Raw genomic sequence first — 23,294 nt, 5'->3', positions numbered from 1 at the left:
CTTATGAAAATATCATAAAATGACAAAAGGTTCCAAAAGAAATGGCAAAAAGCCTATTTAAAGGCTAACAGGACGAGTCTGGGCGCTCAGGAGCCAATTCAGAGCGCCTGAGCGCCAATTGCACTTAAAAAACATGCTCTCTGGACCAATTGGCGCCTAGGCGCCCATCCCCCAGCGCCTAGGCGCTTGAGCTCGCTTGAAAAGGGCTTTTTGGCTTCTGAAACTCCTCTTTTCAATCCTCTTTAAGTTTTCCATCAATTCCATGCTTATTGGCCTTCTTCCTTCTTCAGTTCCTGATCTGAAACTTAACCAACAAGCCAAGGAAAATTCTAGAAGCTCAAAGAGCTTATTAGCACATGAGATCCTTCAATTAACACAATAAAACCATGCAAGTCCTAAACTTTACTCAAAATGCAAGAAAACTCCCTAAAAAACTACTAAATTACCAAAGCCAAATAAAGACTAAAGAAAATATAAAAATGCATGAGAATGCATGAAACACTACATGAGACTCAACAAAAAGACTCAAAACACACAAAGAAATGACCCTAAAAACACTACTAAAATAGGGTCATCACACCACTATACTCAACGACAGCTCGTCCTCGAGCGTAAAAAAAACACTCGCTTGCCCTCAAGCGCAAGAAATGCTCCCACACAAGTGCTCACAACAAGGAATACTTCACAAAAACAAGGAGACAAGGTAATCACAGCTAGTTCCAAGAGAAAGACCCAACAACCTACTTCATGCATCTTTTGAAAAGAGAAGAGTGTAGAGTCCAATCATGAGAAGCATTTAGAACTAAAAATCCTAGGACAAGATGTTCATTTAGTGCACTAAGCACACAAACAAGTTCATAGGTCCTGAATGTCATTCACTCAATAGCAACAAAGATCAAACATGCAAATATTCAAAAAGACTTCCATAAGGGTTGAAACATTGGCTAGGTAAAACATGATGGTGGTTGGTCCCTAAAGGAAAACTAGGCTTTCAAGCACATTGAGTGTGGTCCTCTTCTAATAACCCCGGAGCTTACAACACCTTTTTTACTCAAGTCTCTTGCACCCCTTTTCAAATTTTTTCTTTTTTTTCCAACTCCAACTCTTGGTTAGGAGTCCTTTTTCTTTCTTTTTTTTTACTGTTTTTTTTCTTTTTGGGGCAAGAGTCTATTTCTCATTTTTCCAGCTCCAAACAACACAACAAGGACCATCACTCCCCAATATTCCAACCAAACATCCGTCCCAAAAACTTGGCTACATCAAATTCTCCAATAAGGCTCAAATGGGACAACTAAAGACAATGTTCAAACAATGAATTCGGAATCTCAAGAAATCCTACAAGTCTCAAGAATAAAGCACGAATCACTAAGCATGCTATGAGCGAAATCAACGCAGAACCAAGAATTGCAAGTGAGTCAGGATCCTCCAGGGACATTTTATGGTAAAGGGTCAAAGATAGACCCTTAATGGACTCACCTCGACTCCTTTCTCAAGAAACATTCGGAAGACCGAAGTCTCCTCCTCTCTTCCCCAACATGCAATCACTCATCCCCAAAAACAACAACAAGTATTCACAAAAGCATTTTCGAAAACAGCACTAGTAGGGAAGCAAAACTATAACTAAAACATGTGAGTATAGGGAAGTGAAAAACCCAAAAACGAAAACTTAAATAACAATGCATGATTAAAAGAAAAATAAAAGCTACAAATGGAAGATATGCAAAGATGCATGAGCTATACTAAGGGAGAGAGTTGACCTTCTTTACCAATTACCATGGAGGCCTTGGAGTCACCTCCTACTCCAGAATTTAGGCTCTCAATCCCTGCAAAATGCAACAAACAAACAAGCAAAATAACGAAACTTGGGTTGTCTCCCAAGCAGCCCATTGTTATAGTCTTAGGTAGACTATCCCCCTTATCAAGGAGGTTTGAAAAACATGGTTTCCAACTTCAGCACCTCACCACCTTGGTATACTTTCAACCTCTGTCCATTCACGGTGAAAGTGTTCTTGGTCTCAGGGTTTTCAACCTCAACAGCACCATGAGGGAACACCCTCTTGACCACAAAGGGTCCAGACCATCTAGACTTAAGTTTCCCAGGGAAGAGTCTCAATCTAGAATTGAAGAGCAGCACCAATTGCCCTGAGACAAATTCCCTATTCAAAATTTTCCTATCATGCCACTTCTTCGTCTTTTCCTTATAGATGCTAGCACTCTCGTAAGCTCGGAGTCGAAACTCATCAAGCTCATTCAATTGCAAGAGTCTCTTCTCGCTAGCAACTTTCCAATCAAAGTTCAATTTCCTTATGGCCCAATAGGCCTTGTGTTCTAATTCCACAGGTAAGTGACACGCTTTCCCAAAAACTAAATGGAAAGGAGAGGTACCAATCGGAGTTTTAAAAGCGGTTCGGTAGGCCCATAAAGCATCGTCAAGTTTCCTTGACCAATCCTTTCTGGAAGAATCTACCACCTTTTCAAGAATACGTTTCAACTCCCGATTAGAAATCTCAACTTGCCCACTAGTTTGGGGGTGATAGGGGGTAGACACTTTGTGCTTGACACCATATTTTTCCAAGAGAGACTCGAAAGCTCTGTTGCAAAAGTGGGTAACCCCATCACTTATAATTGCCCTAGGAACACCAAACCTAGTAAAAATATATTTTTTTAGAAAAGCAACCACCACCTTAGAGTCATTTGTTGAGAGTGCAGCGGCTTCAACCCACTTGGAAACATAATCCACAGCCACTAAAATATACTGGCAACCAAAAGAAGGTGGGAAAGGTCCCATGAAATCGATGCCCCAAACATCAAACAACTCAATTTCCAAAATATTCTTGAGGGGCATCTCATTTCTCCTTGAGATGTTACCAGTTCGTTGACATCTATCACAACTCTCAACAAAAGCTCTACTATCCCTATGCAGTGTAGGCCAATAGAAACCACTTTGGAGAACCTTAGCAGCGGTCCTCTCCCCACTAAAATGTCCACCATAACTTGATCCATGGCAATGCCAAAGAATTTTCTCAAAATCAACTTCTGGGATACACCTTCTAATGACTCCATCAGAACACATTTTGAAAAGGAAAGGGTCATCCCAGAGGTAAGATTTTGCATCATGCAGAAATTTTTTCTTTTGCTGCCATGTCAAGTCATGGGGAATAAGTCCAGCAACACGGAAATTAGCAAAATGTACATACCAGGGTAGGGGTTCCTCGGTGGAAACAGCTAGGAGTTTCTCATCCGGGAACTCCTCTTGAATAGGTATTGGGCTTCACGCCCCACCTTCCAATCTTGACAAATGGTCTGCCACGCCATTGTCCTTGCCTCTCCGGTCAATGATCTCAAGGTCAAACTCTTGAAGGAGTAAGACCCATCGAATCAACCTTGGCTTAGAGTCCAGTTTAGCAAACAAATGCCTCAAAGCAGCATGGTCAGTATGAACAATTACTTTAAAACCCAAGATGTAAGTGTAACACCCCGATTTCGGTGGCGTCACTTTAGTAACCAAAAATAAACTTAATGCGGAAAAACGTGAATATTTTTTTTTTTTTGATAATAACTAAGACAAGACTGAATTAAATAAAACCCAACAATAACAATAATCAGAACTAATATACAATATATAAACAGCCCCCGCTGTAGTAGTAACCTCGTCACGAGTAAACCTCCAGTGACGGAAAGAAAAGTGTAACGCCCGAAGGCAAAAGGTACAATCCACAAGAAAGGTCAAGTGTCCGCAACACCATCCCTCAAAACTGAGAATAAGCTGGCCCATCGGCCTGAAGCAAGACCTCCTAAGTCCAACCAACTCCCTGTGATTCCCGTAAAGAAACCACACAAAAAGCTATAGGTGGGAAACTACCCTGTTCCCAAAGGAACAAATGATGTTCAGATCTAGGACTCTACTCCTACACTAATCCCATCTCGAGGAGCTCACACTAACACTCAATCCTACATGCTAGCATGATCGTCGTCCGAATTCGAAATCCAGAACGACCTAGTCTACATACACCATCCGTCCTCCTCTCGCAACCGCGATACGCTCCAGTTCCTGCATCTCAACCCTAGTTCCTCCCGAAGGATGAACCATCATGAATCAGCCCGCCAAAGGGATCTGACAAAGGGCGTTTGTCCGCCAAAGCACACACAGAAGACGCGAGGGTCAACTCCAAAGAATTATATAAATAATACCACCAATAGATACCATTAAAAGATTAGCCACTTAGGCTTATAACTAGGGATAACATCCTAGGGTTGCATTATTCCACAAAGAATATAACGACAGTAAAACACAGTTAACATGCATCAAGTAGAACTAACAAGTATCAAACACACTCATCAACTAAGTCAGTATGCATGTCGCTTGAAATGATATGCAGGTTAACCCAGTCAACCAATATGCAATCCGGAACGGATGGACATCAAACGGATCAGCCCTAACACCAGCCACGGTGGGACCATTTCGGCCCGCGTGCCTCTTACACCACACAAAGGTAGTCAGATCAGTAGTAAACCCGTAGGTCTGCCATTTCGGTCTGCTACTAAGAGTCACCTAGCAGCGCTCTTACGCGGAAATCCTGGTCTTATAACCAATTTTGGAATCCGCCGTGGTCCGGTATCTCGCCGTGTTTAAACCACTTAATGAGTGCATGCAATGCAGTGATTAGCCAAACAACGTCTCCGACCTCACTCGACACGTCGCCATGTGTTCTAGCTAAATTAATGTCTCTAAAAGCTTACCCTAAGGTAAAGTCGATTCTGCGACAAAATACAATAATCATAAAATGAGTGCAACCACTCACGATGACTCTTCGGGTCATCAATGCTCTCACGAAGTCTCACGCTTCAGTGAAGTTTCATGCTCTCACAAGGTCTCACGCCTCAGTGGAGTTCCATGCTTTCCACAAGGTCTCACGCCTCAGTGGAGTATCCCGCATTCACAAGGTCTCACGCCTCAGTGAAGCTTCATGCTATTCACGAGGTCTCACGCCTCAGTGAAGATCCATGCTTTCCACAAGGTCTCACGCATCAGTGGAGTATCCCGCATTCACAAGGTCTCACGCCTCAGTGAAGCTTCTCGACTCATCCCTTGGATGGCTAACAAACTGCTCAACGAGCGAAGGAGTACCAACATACTCAGAACTTACCAAACTCCTCAACACTTGGATCCGACGACACTTCTCGTTTTCCAAAAACTAAGGTTTGCATCCGAAGCTTCCTTTCGAGTTTATTATCTTTATTTAAAGATTTAGAGGTTGTTTAATGTCTTATGAGTTTTCTTTTCAAAATAATATCCTTTTAGTCTTATCGCAAATCCTATAAGTTCTCGGGATCTCCAAATCCCCAAATGACTCCAGAGAATGTCTCGATCCATAAACATCATAACAAGGCCCGAATCTCATTCGTCCTATCAAGCTTCCTCCAAAACTCTCAAAATAAAATCGGCATGACCTGCCCGCTATCCTCACCATTCAGAATCTCAGATTCCAGTACAGAGCATATTTAAATCATCACAATCAACAACATGTCATATATCCATAAATATCATCATAAACACTTAACACTTAGCGTATAAAGCATGCACCACACATCCTAGATTACCCACATAGCACATAGCATGTAAGTCAATCTCAAAAACATTCAGTAGATGAATCATCTACATTGTCAGCCGAAGCCTCAGAAAACATTTTCCAATCACACACAATTCCAGTGCATAAACAGTAAACAATGTCGAAACATCGACCCTAAGCATTAACTAGAGATTCAGTGAGAAGCCCTCACCTGTAGATTCTCCAGGACGATCTCCTAACACTTGTTCACAATCAAAGGCTTGCTCCTATTCCTCAAAATCACCTTTAGAGCAAAACCACAGAAATACTATCAGAATCTATCGAAAACTAAGCTATCGATACTTACTAAGGTTACTCGAAGTAATCTATACTCTAAGGTACGATAATCTAGCGCGAAAAGACAAGTTTTCGGAAAAGGAAATTTCCTCCTCCCCCTTTTATAGGTTCGACCACTTTAGGTAATTAGGAGACTCGATTTTTCTTCGATCAAACTTGGTTCCTATACTATCATTAGCCGTAACTAAGGGTATTCTGAACTCGGAAAAATTATCGGATCAAAAACTGTCGCAGGGGTATTTTGGTCATGATTTTTAACTTAGAAATTTCAAAACTGAAATCCCAAAAACCAAATTTTGCAGGGACGTCACCAACGGCGTTTATGACAACTAATCCTACTAGCACTAAGCTAAGGCGATAGTTTTCAGCCTAAAGGTTGAAGCTTTACTCCAAAAACTCCAAAAATGGGTATTTTAGGCTAAAATTGATTCCGGCGGAATTCCGGCGACATAACGGAAAATCTAACCCGGCAGAAGTGATCTTGGGCACATAAGGAAAAGGTTTAGAATCAGAAATGAAAGATTCAGGATAGTTTTGCAAAAACCCATAAACTATCGGCTCAGAAAAGTCTACAGAAAAGCTATGGAAAAAGCGATCAGAGGTAAGGATTAGCGACTATACCTCGAAACCTTGAAGCAGCAACTAACGGATCAACGATCAAGCAAGCGATGAAAAAAATTCTTCTTCCTTCTTCCTTGTTCTTGGCCGCGGGTTTGAGGAGAGAAAATGGAGGAAAATTTGAGTTTTTCTTCCTTTCTTTGCTATATATAAAGGTTGGAAATTCGCGGGAAAATGAAAGTTTCGCGAATCTGATTTTTCCGGCGTCATTCTCCGTGAATTAATAGATATGTTTTGGCGAAAGAATTCCAAAACTAAAATGAGGTCTCTTTGTATTTTTGGCAACTAAAGCATAGTCGGTATAAAACTATTTTACCCGATAAGTTGCTTTTTGCATCGGATGTCGGAATGGAAAACTTCCTTCTGAAGAAAGATTGAAATCATCAAGAGAAATGGGTGTACGCGTGTAGAATATTCATTTGAAGCTCTGAATAGAAAAAGTCTTCATCGTCGAGAAATTCTAGGGTTTTGAAATACCAGGGATTCGGTTTCGGCAAACTTCCGATGATTGGAATCGGACGTTCGTAGATCCTAGAGTTTCGCCTCGAAACGATTGTGATATATAGAAAAAGAGAAGTTCTAACATTTCTCTGAAGATTTTTGGAATTAACTTCCATCGTGCCTAAAAGTGAAAATTAGCTATATACTAGGGTTTCTGACCTAGGTTAAGCGTATAACGATCGTACTATAAATTTTATCGATCATGATGTAATCCTTTGACTTTTCCTGAACTTTCTCCTTCATAAATTTATTTCATTTGGTAAACTCTAGTTCAGGTTTCCCTTCACAATACATCAACCCTAATCGTAAATGGAAATCTCTTCCACTGATCCTAAGCTTAAAATCTTGGGTCTTACAGTAAGGCCTAAACTTTTCACAAGCAAAGACTACACCCAACAATTCTTTTTCAGTTGTAGTGTAGTTCCTTTGGGCCTCATTTAACACTCTACTTGCATAGTATATCACATACAACACTCTTTCTTTCTTTTGACACAAGACAGCCCCTAAAGCTAGATCACTAGCATCACACATGATCTCGAATGGTAGAGACCAATCCGGAGCAACAATTACCGGGGCTGTCACCAAACTCTCTTTAATCAATTCAAAAGCTTTCAAACAATTCTCATCAAAAGTAAAAGGTGCTTCCTTCTCGAGCAAGTTGGTCATAGGCTTAGCTAATTTGGAAAAGTCTTTAATAAACCGCCTATAAAATCCAGCATGCCCAAGGAAACTCCTAATACCCTTGATGTTAGTCGGGGGAGGGAGCTTTTCAATGACTTCAATCTTAGCTCTATCAACCTCAATCCCCTTTTCGGACACCTTGTGTCCAAGAACTATGCCATCCCTAACCATGAAATGGCATTTCTCCCAATTCAAGACCAAGTTGGTCTCTTGACATCTTTTCAGAACCAAGGCTAAATTCCCTAGACAAGCATCAAAATTTGGACCAAAAACAGAGAAGTTGTCCATAAAAATATCGATGCAAGTCTCTATCAAATCAGAGAAAATAGCAAACATACACCTTTGGAAAGTAGCTGGGGCATTGCAAAGCCCAAATGACATTCTCTTATAAGCAAACACGCCGTAAGGGCAAGTGAATGCCGTCTTCTCTTGGTCCTCCGGTGCAACACAAATTTGGTTGTACCCGGAATAACCATCAAGAAAACAGTAGTATTGATGCCCAGCCAACTTATCCAGCATTTGATCTATGAAGGACAAAGGAAAGTGATCCTTTCTAGTTACCGAATTCAGCCTTCGATAGTTAATGCAAACCCTCCACTTCGTCACTTGACGAGTGGGAATCAACTCATTGTTCTCATTGGCAACCACAGTGATGCCTCCTTTCTTGAGAACCACTTGAACGGGACTTACCCATTCACTATCCGAAATTGGATAAATCACACCTGCATCAAGCAATTTGATTATCTCCTTCCTCACCACATCCTTCATGGAAGGGTTAAGTCTTCTTTGAGGTTGGACTATAGGTTTGTAATTTTCTTCCAACAAAATTTTATGCATGCATATCGCAGGACTAATACCTTTGATATCATCAATAGTCCAACCCAAAGCTGACTTGTGATCCCTCAAAACTCTGAGGAGTTTCTCTTCTTCCAAGGGAGTGAGAGCACTATTCAAAATAACAGGTTTATTCTCACCTTCCTCAAGAAAAGCATACTTGAGAGAGGAAGGGAGTGGCTTAAGCTCACTCTTCTCCTCAATTGGAATCTCCTCATCCCTAGTTAACTCTTCTTTCCAAATGCTTTTGGTGGCAAGAGATGAGACAGATTCTAATTGAGATAGAGTAGCATTAACCTCATGATACAAAGAATCAAGTTCCCTCTCAAGATTTTGGTCCTCTATCTCTAACCCCTCCATGATTGTTGTTTCCAAGGGGTCCTTAATAGATATCCTAACAAACTCTTCACACACGAGCTCATCCACTACTTCACATCGGAAAACTTCCTCATCCGCTCGGTGTTTCAAAGAGTCAAAAATATTGAAGAGGACCTCATCTTCACCTACTTTCAAAGTTAGAGTTCCCTTAGCCACTTTAATCTCAGCCTCACCAGTGGCTCAGAATGGTCTCCCCAGTATGAGAGGAACTTTAGAGTCCTCTTCCATGTCTAAAATGACAAAATCCACTGGGAAGACAAACTTATCCACCTTAACCACAACATCTTCAATGATCCCGTAAGGGGTTTTTAAGGACCTGTCCGCCATTTGCAAAGAAATCATAGTTGGGGTAACCTCACCTAAGTTCAACCTTTTAAACATACTAAGCGGCATCAAGTTGATACTCGCTCCTAAATCACACAAGGCTTCTACCACAGTTAACCCCTCTATCTCCACCGGAATAGTGAAACTCCCGGGATCTCTCCTCTTTTTAGGCATCTTCCTTTGCAAAATGGCACTACACTCTTCGGTCATCAAGATAGTTTCATCGACCTCACTCAACTTCCTTCTCTTACTGAGGATATCTTTCATGAACTTAGCATAGATTGGCATTTGCTCCAAGGCTTCGGAGAAAGGAATGTTAATGTGAAGCTTCTTAAAAACCTCTAAAAACTTAGAAAATTGTTTATCCAAATTTTTCTTCACCAAAGCCTTGGGAAATGGAATCTTGCGAAGTTCAGGAGTATGGGTGTTAACAACTCTAGTCCTAGTAGGCTCTCTAGCTCTTTCCTCCATAACACCCTCATCTCTTTCTACCTCAGCTTCCTCAATTTTCTCTCCCTCAACTTTCTCCTCTGGCCCATGTAACACTCTTCCACTCCTAGTAGAAACCACAGCAGTATTTTCTTGCTCAGTCAAAGTTAAAGTTTCGGAAGAAAACTTACCTTGGTGATTCTCGGACATTTGCTTTGCTAGCTGTCCTTATTGACTCTCCAAGCTCTTGATAGCCATATCATGGCTCTTGTAATTGCTCGATGTATGATCAATGAATCTCTCAATCAGCTCCTCAAGACTCCTCTTGCCTACCGTCTTTACAACAATTTGCGGCTGGACAAGAGGCCCTTGTTCTGAGGTTGGAGCTTTTCCTCCTTGAGTCAAAGTTCTGACCTTGCCACCATCATCATTGACAGTACACTGGTCACTATCATGAGATTCACCACAAAATTTGCACTCCAAACAAGTTACTCTCGCTCCAATGGACTTGGCATCTTGAATATGTTTCCGCATTTCCGCAACTTCCTCGGAAAGTTGCTTGTTGGAGGCTATGAGCTTGTCGTAAGTTTCCGCTTCAAAAGAACTTCTTCGGATTTGGCGTTCATTCTCGGAGTTCATGGCTCTCATCGCCATTTTCTCTATCAAATCATACCCCGCTTGTGGGGAAAGAGCATCGAACTCCCCACTTGAAGCCGCGTCCAAGCCAAACCGTGATGAATATAGTAACCCATCATAGAACTTCGCCACACATTCAGCTTGGGTGAGATTGTGTTGAGGACATTTTCTCAAAAGCTTCTTAAAGTGCTCCCAAGCCTGATAAAGGTTTTCATCTGTGGATTGCGCGAAAGTCATGATGTCATTCTTCAATTTCCTCAAAAGAGACCTCGGGAAGAACCTCGTTGTGAATTTTTCTGCAAGGTCTTCCCAAGTAGTGAGACTCCCTTGAGGTTGTGAGTTCAGCCAATCCTCTGCTGCGTCCTTCAAAGAGAAGGGAAATAAGCTCAACCGGATTGCTTCTGTAGAAACATTCACCACCCGATAAGTGTTGCAATTCCGGATGAACTTCTCCATATGAGCATGAGGATCTTCCGAGGAACCTCCACCATATTGGCTTTGGCTCACCATGTTGATGAATGCCGGTCTTAATTCAAAGTTCCCCACTCCTTCGGGAATGACAATACTTCCGGGATAGTCAAAGCTCATGGACCCCGAAGTTAGTTCCCGAAGAGTTTGGTTGGCATTCTCAACTTCTTGTTCACGCAAACGGAGGGTGATACCCTCTTGGATCCTTGCCTCAATGTGGGCTTGCAACTCCTCCTCTGTCATGCGTCCACCCATGGTGGTGCCTCTTTTGAAAGCAACCTGCGAATGACACTCAACAAAGAAAGATTAGTAGCACCAATTCTAGACAAGTTAAAACTTAAAACTTAAACCAAAAATCACAAAACAATTCCCCGGCAACGGCGCCAAAAACTTGTTGGTCAATCTGCAAGTGCACAGATATCTCCGGGTTTTAATTTATCGAACCACAGGGAATTGGAATGTGAATTCAGTTTAAGAGTCGAGTTCAAGGTTGGAAAGCAAATAAAATTCAGTTATAAGGGTTGATTGTTCAAGTGATTGAGTGACAAACTTAAGAAATGTAAGTGTGTAATAACAATGGTGATCTTGCCTTGGGTTCTTGCTTAACTAAATCAGTTTTAAACTAACCTATTCTTCCCACAAAAATTCTGAGTCTCTCCTTGATGTTATAGCCTATGTAATCATCTATCAATGCCTTGTATAGACAATCCTCTAAAGTCAAAAGGTAGGTTCAATTCCTTGACAACCTAAACATTTGCTAAAGGCACTAAGCATGCAATTCAGGCCAACAAACCCCAACCCCTACTCTATTCCTAGTAGCAAGCATAGAAGAGGTAATCCCATATCATGTCCCTAATCTATAACAAATTTCCATTATATTATAGAAAAGCATAAAGCTAGCTCATGATCTAACTTGAAACATACAGCATAGAAATGGAATTCAAGGGTTTACTCAGAAGATTCATGTGAAGAAAAAGGAAATAAGATTAAAACATCAAGAGTCTTACAAGGAACCCAAAGCAAAAAGGTGTTTAGCCAAGCATGGCTATGAAATCCATGCTAGAAAATAAAGACAAAACCTGGAACATAAGACCTAGGGAAAGCTCCCAAAGCTTCAGAACTCAAGCTCTCTCTTCTAACTTATGAAAATATCATAAAATGACAAAAGGTTCCAAAAGAAATGGCAAAAAGCCTATTTAAAGGCTAACAGGACGAGTCTGGGCGCTCAGGCGCCAATTCAGAGCGCCTGAGCGCCAATTGCACTTAAAAAACATGCTCTCTGGACCAATTGGCGCCTAGGCGCCCATCCCCCAGCGCCTAGGCGCTTGAGCTCGCTTGAAAAGGGCTTTTTGGCTTCTGAAACTCCTCTTTTCAATCCTCTTCAAGTTTTCCATCAATTCCATGCTTATTGGCCTTCTTCCTTCTTCAGTTCCTGATCTGAAACTTAACCAACAAGCCAAGGAAAATTCTAGAAGCTCAAAGAGCTTATTAGCATATGAGATCCTTCAATTAACACAATAAAACCATGCAAGTCCTAAACTTTACTCAAAATGCAAGAAAACTCCCTAAAAAACTACTAAATTACCAAAGCCAAATAAAGACTAAAGAAAATATAAAAATGCATGAGAATGCATGAAACACTACATGAGACTCAACAAAAAGACTCAAAACACACAAAGAAATGACCCTAAAAACACTACTAAAATAGGGTCATCAGAGAGCTACTTACAACGTGGAAAAGTTGGCTGAGATTTATGTGGCCGAGATTGTGAGACTACACGGAGTTCCGACGAGTATTGTGTACGACCGTGATCCGAAGTTTACATCGCACTTCTGGGGAGCTCTTCATGATGCGTTAGGAACCAAGCTGAGATTGAGTTCGGCGTATAATCCACAAACTGACGGGCAAACAAAGAGAACTATTCAGTCGTTAGAGGATCTACTGTGTGCTTGTGTGTTAGACAACAGAGGAAGCTGGGATGATCTTCTGCCATTGATCGAATTCACATACAACAATAGTTTTCATGCGAGTATTGAGATGGCACCGTATGAAGCTTTGTATGGTCGAAAGTGTAGGACACCGTTGTGTTGGTATCAAGATGGGGAGAGTTTGTTAATTGGGCCAGAACTTCTGCAACAGACGACTGAGAAGGTTAAGCAGATCAGAGAAAAGATGAGAGCTTCGCAGAGCAGACAGAAGAGTTATGCCGATCAGCGGCGCAGAACTCTAGAGTTTGAAGAGGGCGACCATGTGTTTTTACGAGTTACTCAGACTACTGGAGTTGGCCGAGCTATTAAGTCAAGGAAGCTCACGCCAAAGTTCATTGGACCTTACTAAATCACTCGCCGTGTTGGGCCAGTTGCGTATCAGATTGCGCTACCACCGTTTCTTTCCAACATTCACGACGTATTTCATGTGTCGCAGTTGAGGAAGTACATTTCAGACCCGACTCACGTAATCGAGCCAGACAACGTTGAACTGAAGGATGATTTGACTTTTGAGGCACCGCCGGTTAGCATTGGGGACAGAAGAGTGAAACAGTTGAGATGGAAGCAGATTGCATTAGTGAAAGTGATATGGAACAACGATACCGGAGACGCTACATGGGAATTGGAAGACAAGATCAAGGAATTGTATCCCGGACTTTTTACGGAACCCTGAGTTTCGAGGACGAAACTTTCTTTTTGGAGGGGAGTATTGTAAGACCCAAATTTGCAGAACTGGATTTAAAGTTTAATTTCCGACTCACGCGTAGAATCAGTGTAAGCGTGACAGGAGTTTACAATTTGGGAAAGTTCAATGAAGAAGAAAGTTCAGGAATTGCTTGAGGATGGTACCATAGTAGTTTTAGGAGTTAGTGCGAGTCGTCTGCACACCCGCCTTATGGCGAGAGTGTCCAGAATAGGCTAATTCCGCTCTTAAAGCAATGTTTAAGCGAAATTCTAAATCCTTGGAAAAATAAGAAGTTCTCTTTATTTTTCCTTCGACCAGTGTTTCATTTCGGAACCCTGGACTGTACGCACGATAGGATTCACTTCTCGGAAGTCCGACGACGCTAATTTCTTTTCTTCAAAATCCCTAAATTCAATCACTGAATGAAGACTTTTTCTATTCGGAGCTTTTAACGAAGTTTCCATCCGCGCAGCCAGATTTCTTTCGACGTTTCCAATCTTTCTTCAGAACGAAGTTTTGTCGTCTGACCTTCACAGCAAAAAGTAGTTTTTCAGGGTAAATTAACTTATACCGCTTTTGGATCGTTTTTCCCAAATTCAAGAGACTTGTTTTGAGTTCTGGAATTCTGTCGCCAGAATCTCGCTTAGAATTCACCGATGAACGTGCTGCAAAAATCGGAATCGCGAAATTTTCATTTTCCCGCGATTTCACTCTCCTATAAATAGTAAAAAAATCAAAAATCTTACCCATAACTTCCATTGAGGCCGCGAGTTGAGGAGAGAAAGGAGGAAGGAAGAACTTCGCCGATTCTTGACCGAACTTCGAGCTGTTTGTCTCTATTTCACGGCATCGAGGTAACTTGCTTGATTCTTACCTCTGATCATACTTTTTGTCGCGTTTCTTTATTTATTTCTATGCTCAAAGTTTCGAGCTTTTCGTAAAACTGTCCGATTTACCTGATTTTTCTGTTGGTATATCTTCTATGCTTTCCCAACAAACTAGAACACTCGCTGTTATTCGCCGATTTCGATCGAGTTGTCAAAGATCTGAAAAACTGTGTATAAACCCTTTTTGCGCACATATTGAAACTTTAATGTCGAAAAGTCGCAATCCGACTAAGTGCCTTTAGGATTAGTTGCTACAAATGTCGTTGTGAACGTTCCTATCAAATTTGTTTTCCGAAGTTTTAACTTTGAGTTTTTGAGCTTTAATTTTGGACCAAAATGCCCCTAGCTAGTCGTATTTTGACCCGGTCGTTCTAAAATTTTTCCGACAGTTTCTTTACCTTAGTTTTACCCTAAAACTACCTAGGAATTAATTTAGATCGAAGAAAAAGCGTCGAAACCCTTTTTCTCTTAGGGCCGTGAGCATGTTTAGGGGGGGGGTTTCCGTTTTTCGATAACTCGTCCTCTCTTGTTCGATTGTTGTACTCTGAAGCTTTAAATGCTTTGTCTATCGTTAATTACTTGTGAGTGATCGAGCTAATCGATTTTGTATGGATTTCTGCTTTGTTTTTCTCCGAGGTTCAGTTGAAGGAACTTTGGGATCTACGGAGCAACTATGTGTGGAGAACCTATACCGCGAGGCTGGAACAACTCGAGGTTAGGGCAACTTACATATTAGCTAAGATTGCATGATAGGCGTCGATAAATTCGACTTATGTATGATTTTGATATTGGTTATGTTGATGATTCATTGTTATGTTGTTTTCATAACTTATGATATTGATGTTGTATTGAATTGTGCGTATTGACGCGATTTCGGAGCGATGAATCACTGAATGGATTTCCTTTTGATCTTTCGGGTTGGATGAACAACCCTACGCAAGTCCAAAACGGGGTTTGAGACTTAGCCATTCGTTGGTATACTTAGACTTTCCCCGGGATTTACGTTTGGTGGATTTTTGGCAAACTTAGAAAGAATAGAATTTTGGAAACTAGAGACTTTAGGAAACTTAGAATTCGAGAATTAAACTCATAACTTGACTAATTAAATTCAAAACGTTTTCATTAACAAATAAACCATAGGGAATCTCAATGGGAAAATGATTGCGAAAGACGGGGAAAAGTCGACTTTGTCTTGGGGTTTGGAGAGTTGGTGGACATCACGGGGGTGAGCCACGGTGACGAGTGAAAGTCACCGAGTACTTGGGTACTCTTGTTGTTGGAGTTATGTCGTAGGTCGGCATTTAACTCTTGGGTTTTGAATTTGAGAATTAAAGCTAAACACTTGCGTTGGGAGGACGATTCGATGTTTGGCTAACCATATTGCATCATGCATACATTCGAGGTTTGTACGATCGAAAGATTGGGCCTCGGTGAAGTTGGGACGGCTTCACGAAGGTTGGGACGGCCTTCATCGAAGAACACATGGATGTGTATCTTCGGCATAGCGGGCAGAGTGGCACGACCTAGGGTGGTTGGGGCTGATCCGACTATGCATGGGTTTGTAAGCGACACCCGAGCAGAGTTGTCAACACTAGGCCTGTGTCGGGCAGACTCGTGGTGCCCATCCCAAATTGAATTATCCGGATCATATTGAATTGCATTCCACGCATACATTCAGCCTGACTGGAATTGTATGTTATTTGAATTATCGAAGCATTGTTAGAGCCGATAACATGCTAGGATTAATTATATATATATATATATAAAGATATATATATCTATACCCCCAATCACATGTTGTATGTATAAATTACTTTATTCCGTGAGTTGACCCTAGCGCCTTGGCTTTGGTTTCATGTTTGTGTCTGGGCGGTCGGCCTACTGCCAGATGTCGATGGCGGACTGGTTTTCAATGGTCTCTCCCTCGGGGGGGATCAGGTTTGAGTTGGTGGACAGACATGCCCCCACCGCTTAGGTGATCAATGCTGTGGATCATCGGGCGACGTATCGGGGAAGGGTCATGGAGGACCGTACTGACGAGCAAGGACGTCTGACGAAGGGAGTTCTACGACGCATGAAGCTGAGCTTCAACTTGCCGCCTTTAGTTCGCTGTGGACCAGGCACTGGTTGAGGACCACCTGCACCACCTTCATCTTCATCCGATGACGAGGACCCATCCGAGGTCGAGGCTGATGTTGATGCACCTGTCGCGCCACTTCCTGCTACTGCTGTCGATCCTACCGACGTTGCGTCGTCCTCGAGGCTCGTGGAGTCGAAGAGGGAGTCTGTTGTTCCATCTACCTCTCGCCGTTTTCCGTTTACTCCACCGCGCGGCTACCGTGTGGAACCCCTGGTTCGGGTGGTGGAGGAGGATGTCCTTACTGAGGAGGTAGATGTTGAGATGGGCTCGACTAGGGTTGTTCGCAGGACAGTTAGGAAGGAGGTCGTGGACTTGGATACCGAGATGATCACGGTGGACTCTGACTCCGACACTGACGTCGACAGCTACTCGCCGAGCGACGAGGAGGAGGAGGAGGAGCTTTGAGAGGTACTGGGAGGGTAGGTTAGGCAGCGTCATATTTTGTGTAGAGCTCTGATTCGTTTTGCTTTTGGGACAGGGTAGGTTCCCGACGCATGGCTTTTTGTGTGGTTCTCTTACTGAGGGATCACAGTGAGTTAGTCGGATTATAGGGGTCTTTACTTAGGCCATTTTGAGGCTGACTTACTCTTGGAGGATTGTATTTATGACTTTTACTCACACTTCTGGATCTGTACATATTTGCCTACGGGCACACTACTTTGGAGTCACTGCGAGTGCGCGTGACGTTGGAGTGCAGCTGAGGCTGTGCATGTATATATTTGATGTACATCGGTTAGTTTAGTTTGCTGGGTTATGTCTTTACTTTTCTATCGCTTTTATTAAAAAGGAAGAAGAAAAAAAATACTTGTTTTCCGCATAAAGTTTATTTTTGAGTTACTAAAGTGACACCTGGAAATCGGGGTGTTACATTCTACTTTTATATTTTAAACTAGTGGTGTTACATGTGTTCTGCACGTCATAGTGGAAATAAGCCGGACGACTTGTCAAGGGACTACGGCTTGGCTCGCCAAAGGCTTGGCTTGGCTTGACACGTTTATTAAAAAGGTTGAGCCTATGCTTTTTAAAAGGCTTGATGAACTAAAAAGACTAGGCCCATGTAATAAAAGAGCCTATTTGACTTAATTGGCCGGCTTATTTATATAATATTATTTTTATTAATAATATAAATAAATATAATAACTGAAATATAGAAACTCTAGCACCGAAATAATATACTATTTTCTTCGGTTTTCAGGTTTATACAAATCACATACCACTTCCTTTTAGTTGTGTTTGTTTTAAATAAGTGAAGGTTTTATTCTTTGAAATGCAATGATATACAGACAAATTTTATTATTTGAAAATGAAATGCAATGACAACAAGCTTTTAAGCAAGCTTGCAGGCAAAGTCTGGCCCATGGCCTATAGTCCGCGACCCATTAACCTTCTTTAGATGTAATTGTCTGTTAAATAAGCTTTTAACCAAGCTTGTAGGCAAAGTCAGACCTTTTTATAGGCCAAGCCTTATAATTCGGCTTGTGAAAGGTCGCAGGCCAGGCTTGGGCGATAAAAAGAGAAAGCATGTCAGGCTTGGGCCATGCAAAGCTTGGATTGGCTTGGCTTATTTCCACCCCAATCTGCATCGGTGACCTTTGTTATTTAAAATCTAAATTTTGTGTAATATTAAGTTTTTGTCAATTTTTAGTAAATATATCTTAATAATTATTTGAAATATATGTTCTTAATAGTGAATATTGTGTATTAATTTTCCATAAATTTTTACTTATTTAAATATGAAAACAATTAAGATTTTTTAAATTAAAAAAATTAAATTCACCAAACTTTTCAACTCAAAATGTTTTTATAATTCACTTGAATCTTGAATTAAAAAGTTCTGAAATAAAACATACGAGGAATATAACTTTTTGGGTTTTTTTTTTTAATTCAAAATGCTACTTTCATTAGATAGGAAAATCTGCTGTCAGGTGTAATAGAACTCCCACAGGAGGATTACCCCACCATACGCAGTCTTTGTACAAATGACTTTCAGCAGCTAAAGCATGCGCAACTCTATTTGTTTGTCTATACTCAGACAACAGAGAGAAAGAACTAAAGCTATCTATTAACTGTAAACAATCCAAAAGAATGTTTTTCAAAGAGGGATACTCAATGGGACAATCCAAAAGAATGTTTTTCAAAGAGGGATACTCAATCAGAGGAGACTACCAAGCTGTCAAGGTTCCAATTAGTTGCTAAGTTCAGAGCCCATCTTAAATCAACTGCTTCAGCCATCAGCGGGTCCATTCTAACTTCCTGGTAGTGAGTTGCAGCCACTTGAAACGCACCCAGGCTGTCTCAAACAACAAGGCCAAGCCCCATGCCCGTAGCGCCAGCCCAGCCTGCATCAAAATTCATTTTCATTGATCCTGCAGGGGGAGGAGTCCACGCTGGTTCAGAGGTTCTCGTAGTTGCGCTACCTTTCTTCTCCTGATGACTCAACCAGTCAAGCCTCGTGCTGTCTGCAAGCATTATGGCTCTTCTTGAATCTGGTTTAACCTTATTGAAGATACTCTCATTTCGACATTTCCAAATGCTCCAACATATCATGGCAACCTGGTCCATTAAGTCAAAAGACAGTTGTTCCTTCAATTGCAGTTGGTTAAATGAATAAAGATAGAAATTTTGTTTTTTTGAAAGGTAGAAGATATAATACTATGGTTGAGATTTTTGTTATTTTTCTTTGAATAATTATAGGTTGACACCTCAAAAATGAGGTGGAGAGAGGTGGAGGATGAGAGAGATAGGAAGAAAAGAAAAAGTAAGAGAGAGAAAGTATGAGATGTGATAGATGATAAGATGAGAGAGATAGAAACAAAAATAGGTGGAAATGAAGTTTTTAAAAAATAAGGTGTGTATATATCATTGCTGATTCAATGCTTAGGCTAAGATAACATTTTTCCTCAAGAGTTTTGTGCATCATGGCTACTAACTTGACAAGTCTTTCTACTACTTGTGAATGAATTTTGTCCCAACTCTACGATTGCTGTCTTCGACGGGGATGGTCCTAACCCGTATTTCATCACAACTTTAACTCGTTATCAAGTTACTGGTAGTCAAATGGTAAGTCTGGATTGATTTTTTTATTTTATTTTACAATTACCGGATTTCTTTCTTTTTGAATTGTCCTGTAAATTATATGCAGACTATTCATGTGAATATTTCCATATTCCTCGCTAAATTTAGTATTCGAAAGGTATTGCTTCGAGGACGCTAGGGAGATTTTTTTCCTTACATCCTAGTATGCACAACAGAGAAATTAATATTGGGCAAAGATATTAAAATATGGTGGACGTATACGTTTAATCAAAAGTGTGATGTCTGCCCTTCCTTTGTTCTTTTTATTATTCTTTTAAATATCGAGAGGTGTTGCAATGGTCTTAAAGGGAATTCTGAGGAAGTTTTTGTGAGGTGGGGTGGAGGGTGGAAACAAGGTGTCATGGGTAAGTTGGGAGAGGATGTGCTGGCCTAAGAAACTAGGGGGATTGGGGCTGAAAGACCTGGAGAAGTTCAAGGATAATGATATATACACACCTCCTTTTGTATACACTTTATTTTCACCTATTTTTATTTCTATCTCTCTCATCTTATTATCTATCATATCTTATACTTTCTCTCTCTTACTTTTTCTTTTCTTCCTATCTCTCTCATCTTCCACCTCTTTCCACCTCATTTAAGAGGTGTGAACATAACTTTACTCTTAATCTCGAAGTTCAATGTTGCTTTATTAGGAAAATGGAAATTAAATGAGGGTTGTTTCATGATAGTGAGTCACTATTAGTGACAGTACTTGGTGTAGGATAATTCGGGCAAAGTATGAGGATCACCAGCGTGAGGGTGTCTTGTGCTGTCCATCGAGTGCCTCTGCTTGGTGGAGGTATGTGTGGTCGATGAGCTATGGGGATGGTGAGACATGTGGGTTCGATGAGGGTGTTAAATGGTCTATTGGGGATGGTGGCTCGTATCTGTTCTGGAAGGATGAATGGATTGGGGATGGGCCGTTGAAATTTCAATACATTAAGTTGTTTTCCCTCTCTGTGCAGAAGAATTGCAGGTTAAGGAAATGGGTTTGTGGTAGAATGGGTGCTGGAACTAGACATTTAGGTGGAGGAGGGAGCTAAGTGCTAAGAAGATGGGGCTGTTAGAGAGTATGAAGCAGGTCTTGCTGCCAGTATGCTTGAGGCAGGATACTAGGGATGCTTGGCGATGGAAATCTGAGTCTGATGGTAGATATACTGTTAGTTCTGCATATACTGCGCTGCTGGACTCAATTATAGAGGAAGAGCCCCTAATTTTTTATCGACTATGGTCAGATGTTGTTGCATTTGTGTGGAGGTTGGTACTTGATAGAGCAATCAAAGGCAAACTTACGGAGAAGGAATATCTTAATTGATGTAGCAGATGCAAGGTGCTCCATCTGCAATGTTGAAGAAGAAACTACTAAACATTTGTTTTTCTCTTGCCATGTAGCATCACAGGTGTGGAGTCATTGTAGTTTATGGCTAGGTGTGGCCACAACATTACCAATGGAAACGAAGGCTCACCTATTGCAACATGAGTTATCATCATTGAATTCAAGACAGAATGATGGATTGGGAACAATTTGGATGGCAGTGGTGTGGTCTCCTTCGGTTGCAAGGAACAATCTGATTTTCAGGGATGAGAAATTTCATGTAGAGCAGATATTTGAGCAAATTCAGGTGAGGTCATGGTGATGGCTTTCGTCAAGAGCGCGGGGTTTTCATCATTCCTTCTTAGAGTGGTGTTCTAATCCAATTTTGTGTCTAAAATCAGTTCTGTGATATGTGGAGGTGTCCTTTGTTGGTGTTGCTCGTTGGACTATTCTGTTTTGCTCTGCAATGGAATATGATGTTGTGCTTTTTACTTCTCCTTTGGGTGAACATGCTACTGTATTCATGTTGGTGGTCACGTATATTTTGGAATTACCTTGGCCATTTGGCAGGTCTATGGTGCGGGGCATGGCACGCGGGTTTCATGTTTGTTAAGGGACTTGAGATTGTTCAAGCTATATATCTGATGTAATTTACTTGTTTTATTAACTTTTCATTCCTATTGTATTGGGTTGAAGTACCCCTTGTACTTTATTTCAATATATATATTTTGGCTTATCAAAAAAAAAGGATAACAACAATATGTATTTAATGTAAAAACTCAAGTGAGCTTTACATATATATATATATATATATAGATAGATATAGTTATGAATAGATATAGATGAGATGCATCAACAATGGATCTATTACTAAACAATCAATTGCTCACCATATGAGAGAATTATACATAAAAATGGAAGCTGGTCTAAGAAACCCTTGGGAATCATTGCTAACCTGAACACAAAGAAAAAAGAAAAAGAAGCAAACAAAGATGAGTAAAACATAGTAACATGAAAGGGGAAGTGATGCTTCATTTACTCTATTGTGTGTAGAGTACCTGCAAACAAGTTGGGCAAGCAAGTCGGTGTTCTCCGCACCACCATCTGAGCCTCGTTGTTTTGTTGCGAACTAAATGATGTCCGCCACTTGAGTCTGGTATCAGACACATGAACAACAGAGAAAAAGGAATGAACACCTTGATTGGTCACATTGTTAGATTCCATAGAAAATGAAAGAAAAATTCTCAGAAAGTGGGGAAAATTTAAACTTGAGGGGAATGAGCAATGAAACTGAATAATAAATAAGAAAATGAATTATCCTTTGCCTTGAATTGCAATGTTCACGGATCTCTGTATGATTAGGGAAGAGAAATAGCGATTAGGGCATTGTTTGTGAGTGAGATCAGTACTGGCGATACTGATGTGTGGCTAGAGTTCAAGTCTTTGAGAAGGAGAGGATGCGAGTTGATGCTAACGTTGCTATTCTATCGATCCCAACCAAATGTGATGTAGGTAGAGGGTGCGGGTGTTGCAAAACAAACCTGAAGATGAATTAATTTGAATTTTGAAATTCATATATGTGTGATTTGAGTTAAAGAAGGGTAGAGAAAAAATGGTGGGAGACAAAGCAATGGAAACTGATTATGATTGCAAAAGGAAAAACAGTGTTGAAAAAAAAATCACCTTCTCTTCATTGGAACCATACTGGGAATATCGTGTGGATTGATTGAGACATTTAGGGTTTCCAAGAGGGAAAAAAAGGACTGAGGAAGACGAAATATGAAGAATTGGGATGTGTGTGAAAGAGAGAGAGGGAGGTCTACAGAGTTGTGCGAGGGATGTGAATTGCATGGAAGAAGCTTAGGTGTAATGTCTCAATTTCTCAACTGAGGAATCACATTAGTAACCTAACAAAGTCTAAGGACTATTCTGCAATCCCTAAAATCCAAGGGAATTTTTTTTCTGAAAAACAACTAAACACTTCAGCTCAAAGGTTGGAAACATATCATAACTTTATTTAAATAATCTGTTTCCCGTTATACTCTAATAATAGTTTACAACACCATAAGTAAGGTTCAAAATAAGTATGCGCACTTTAATAGTGGCGGAATCAAGGTTTTAATAACAGAGTTTTCATATAGAAAAGGAGACTCAAACATAATCCACAAAGGAGAAGCAAAGCTGCTTCTTACACCTCTACTCCACCGCCTACGACCCGATCTCCAACTCGAGCAGCTAAGCTTCGGCGGAAGGATCTCCATCGCCTAATAGCGTTAAGCGCCCAAACAACAAGTAGCAAATAGAAAGGGTTAACTCCATGCCATTACCACGTATAAAAGGGAAAAGCATGCTATTCAAATTTAAGTGCATATCATAGCACATAAACTAGCAACTTAATTCAAGATAGATGACGACGTATATTCAACAA

General features: G+C 40.8%; 1 long non-coding RNA gene and 1 other non-coding gene across 2 annotated transcripts; one reads left to right on the top strand and one right to left on the bottom strand.

Moving 5' to 3' along the window:
- The first annotated feature begins 10,455 nt into the window (after nucleotides 1-10,455).
- Nucleotides 10,456-10,562, top strand: LOC130734892 (small nucleolar RNA R71). Its single transcript, XR_009018228.1, has one exon. It is a non-coding gene; the product is annotated as a small nucleolar RNA R71 (small nucleolar RNA).
- Nucleotides 10,563-18,439: 7,877 nt separating this feature from the next.
- On the bottom strand, nucleotides 18,440-22,688 carry LOC130731836 (uncharacterized). The gene is made up of 4 exons (XR_009016839.1): nucleotides 22,550-22,688; nucleotides 21,925-22,019; nucleotides 21,757-21,821; nucleotides 18,440-19,029 (listed from the first exon to the last, which is right to left on the bottom strand). It is a non-coding gene; the product is annotated as an uncharacterized LOC130731836 (long non-coding RNA).
- Between the last annotated feature and the right edge of the window lie 606 nt (nucleotides 22,689-23,294).

Source organism: Lotus japonicus, chromosome 1 (genome assembly GCF_012489685.1).
Source record: "Lotus japonicus ecotype B-129 chromosome 1, LjGifu_v1.2".
NCBI classification, from domain to species: domain Eukaryota; kingdom Viridiplantae; phylum Streptophyta; class Magnoliopsida; order Fabales; family Fabaceae; genus Lotus; species Lotus japonicus.
The sequence above is the reverse complement of the archived record's forward strand: the minus strand, read 5'-3'. Positions and strand labels throughout refer to the sequence as shown.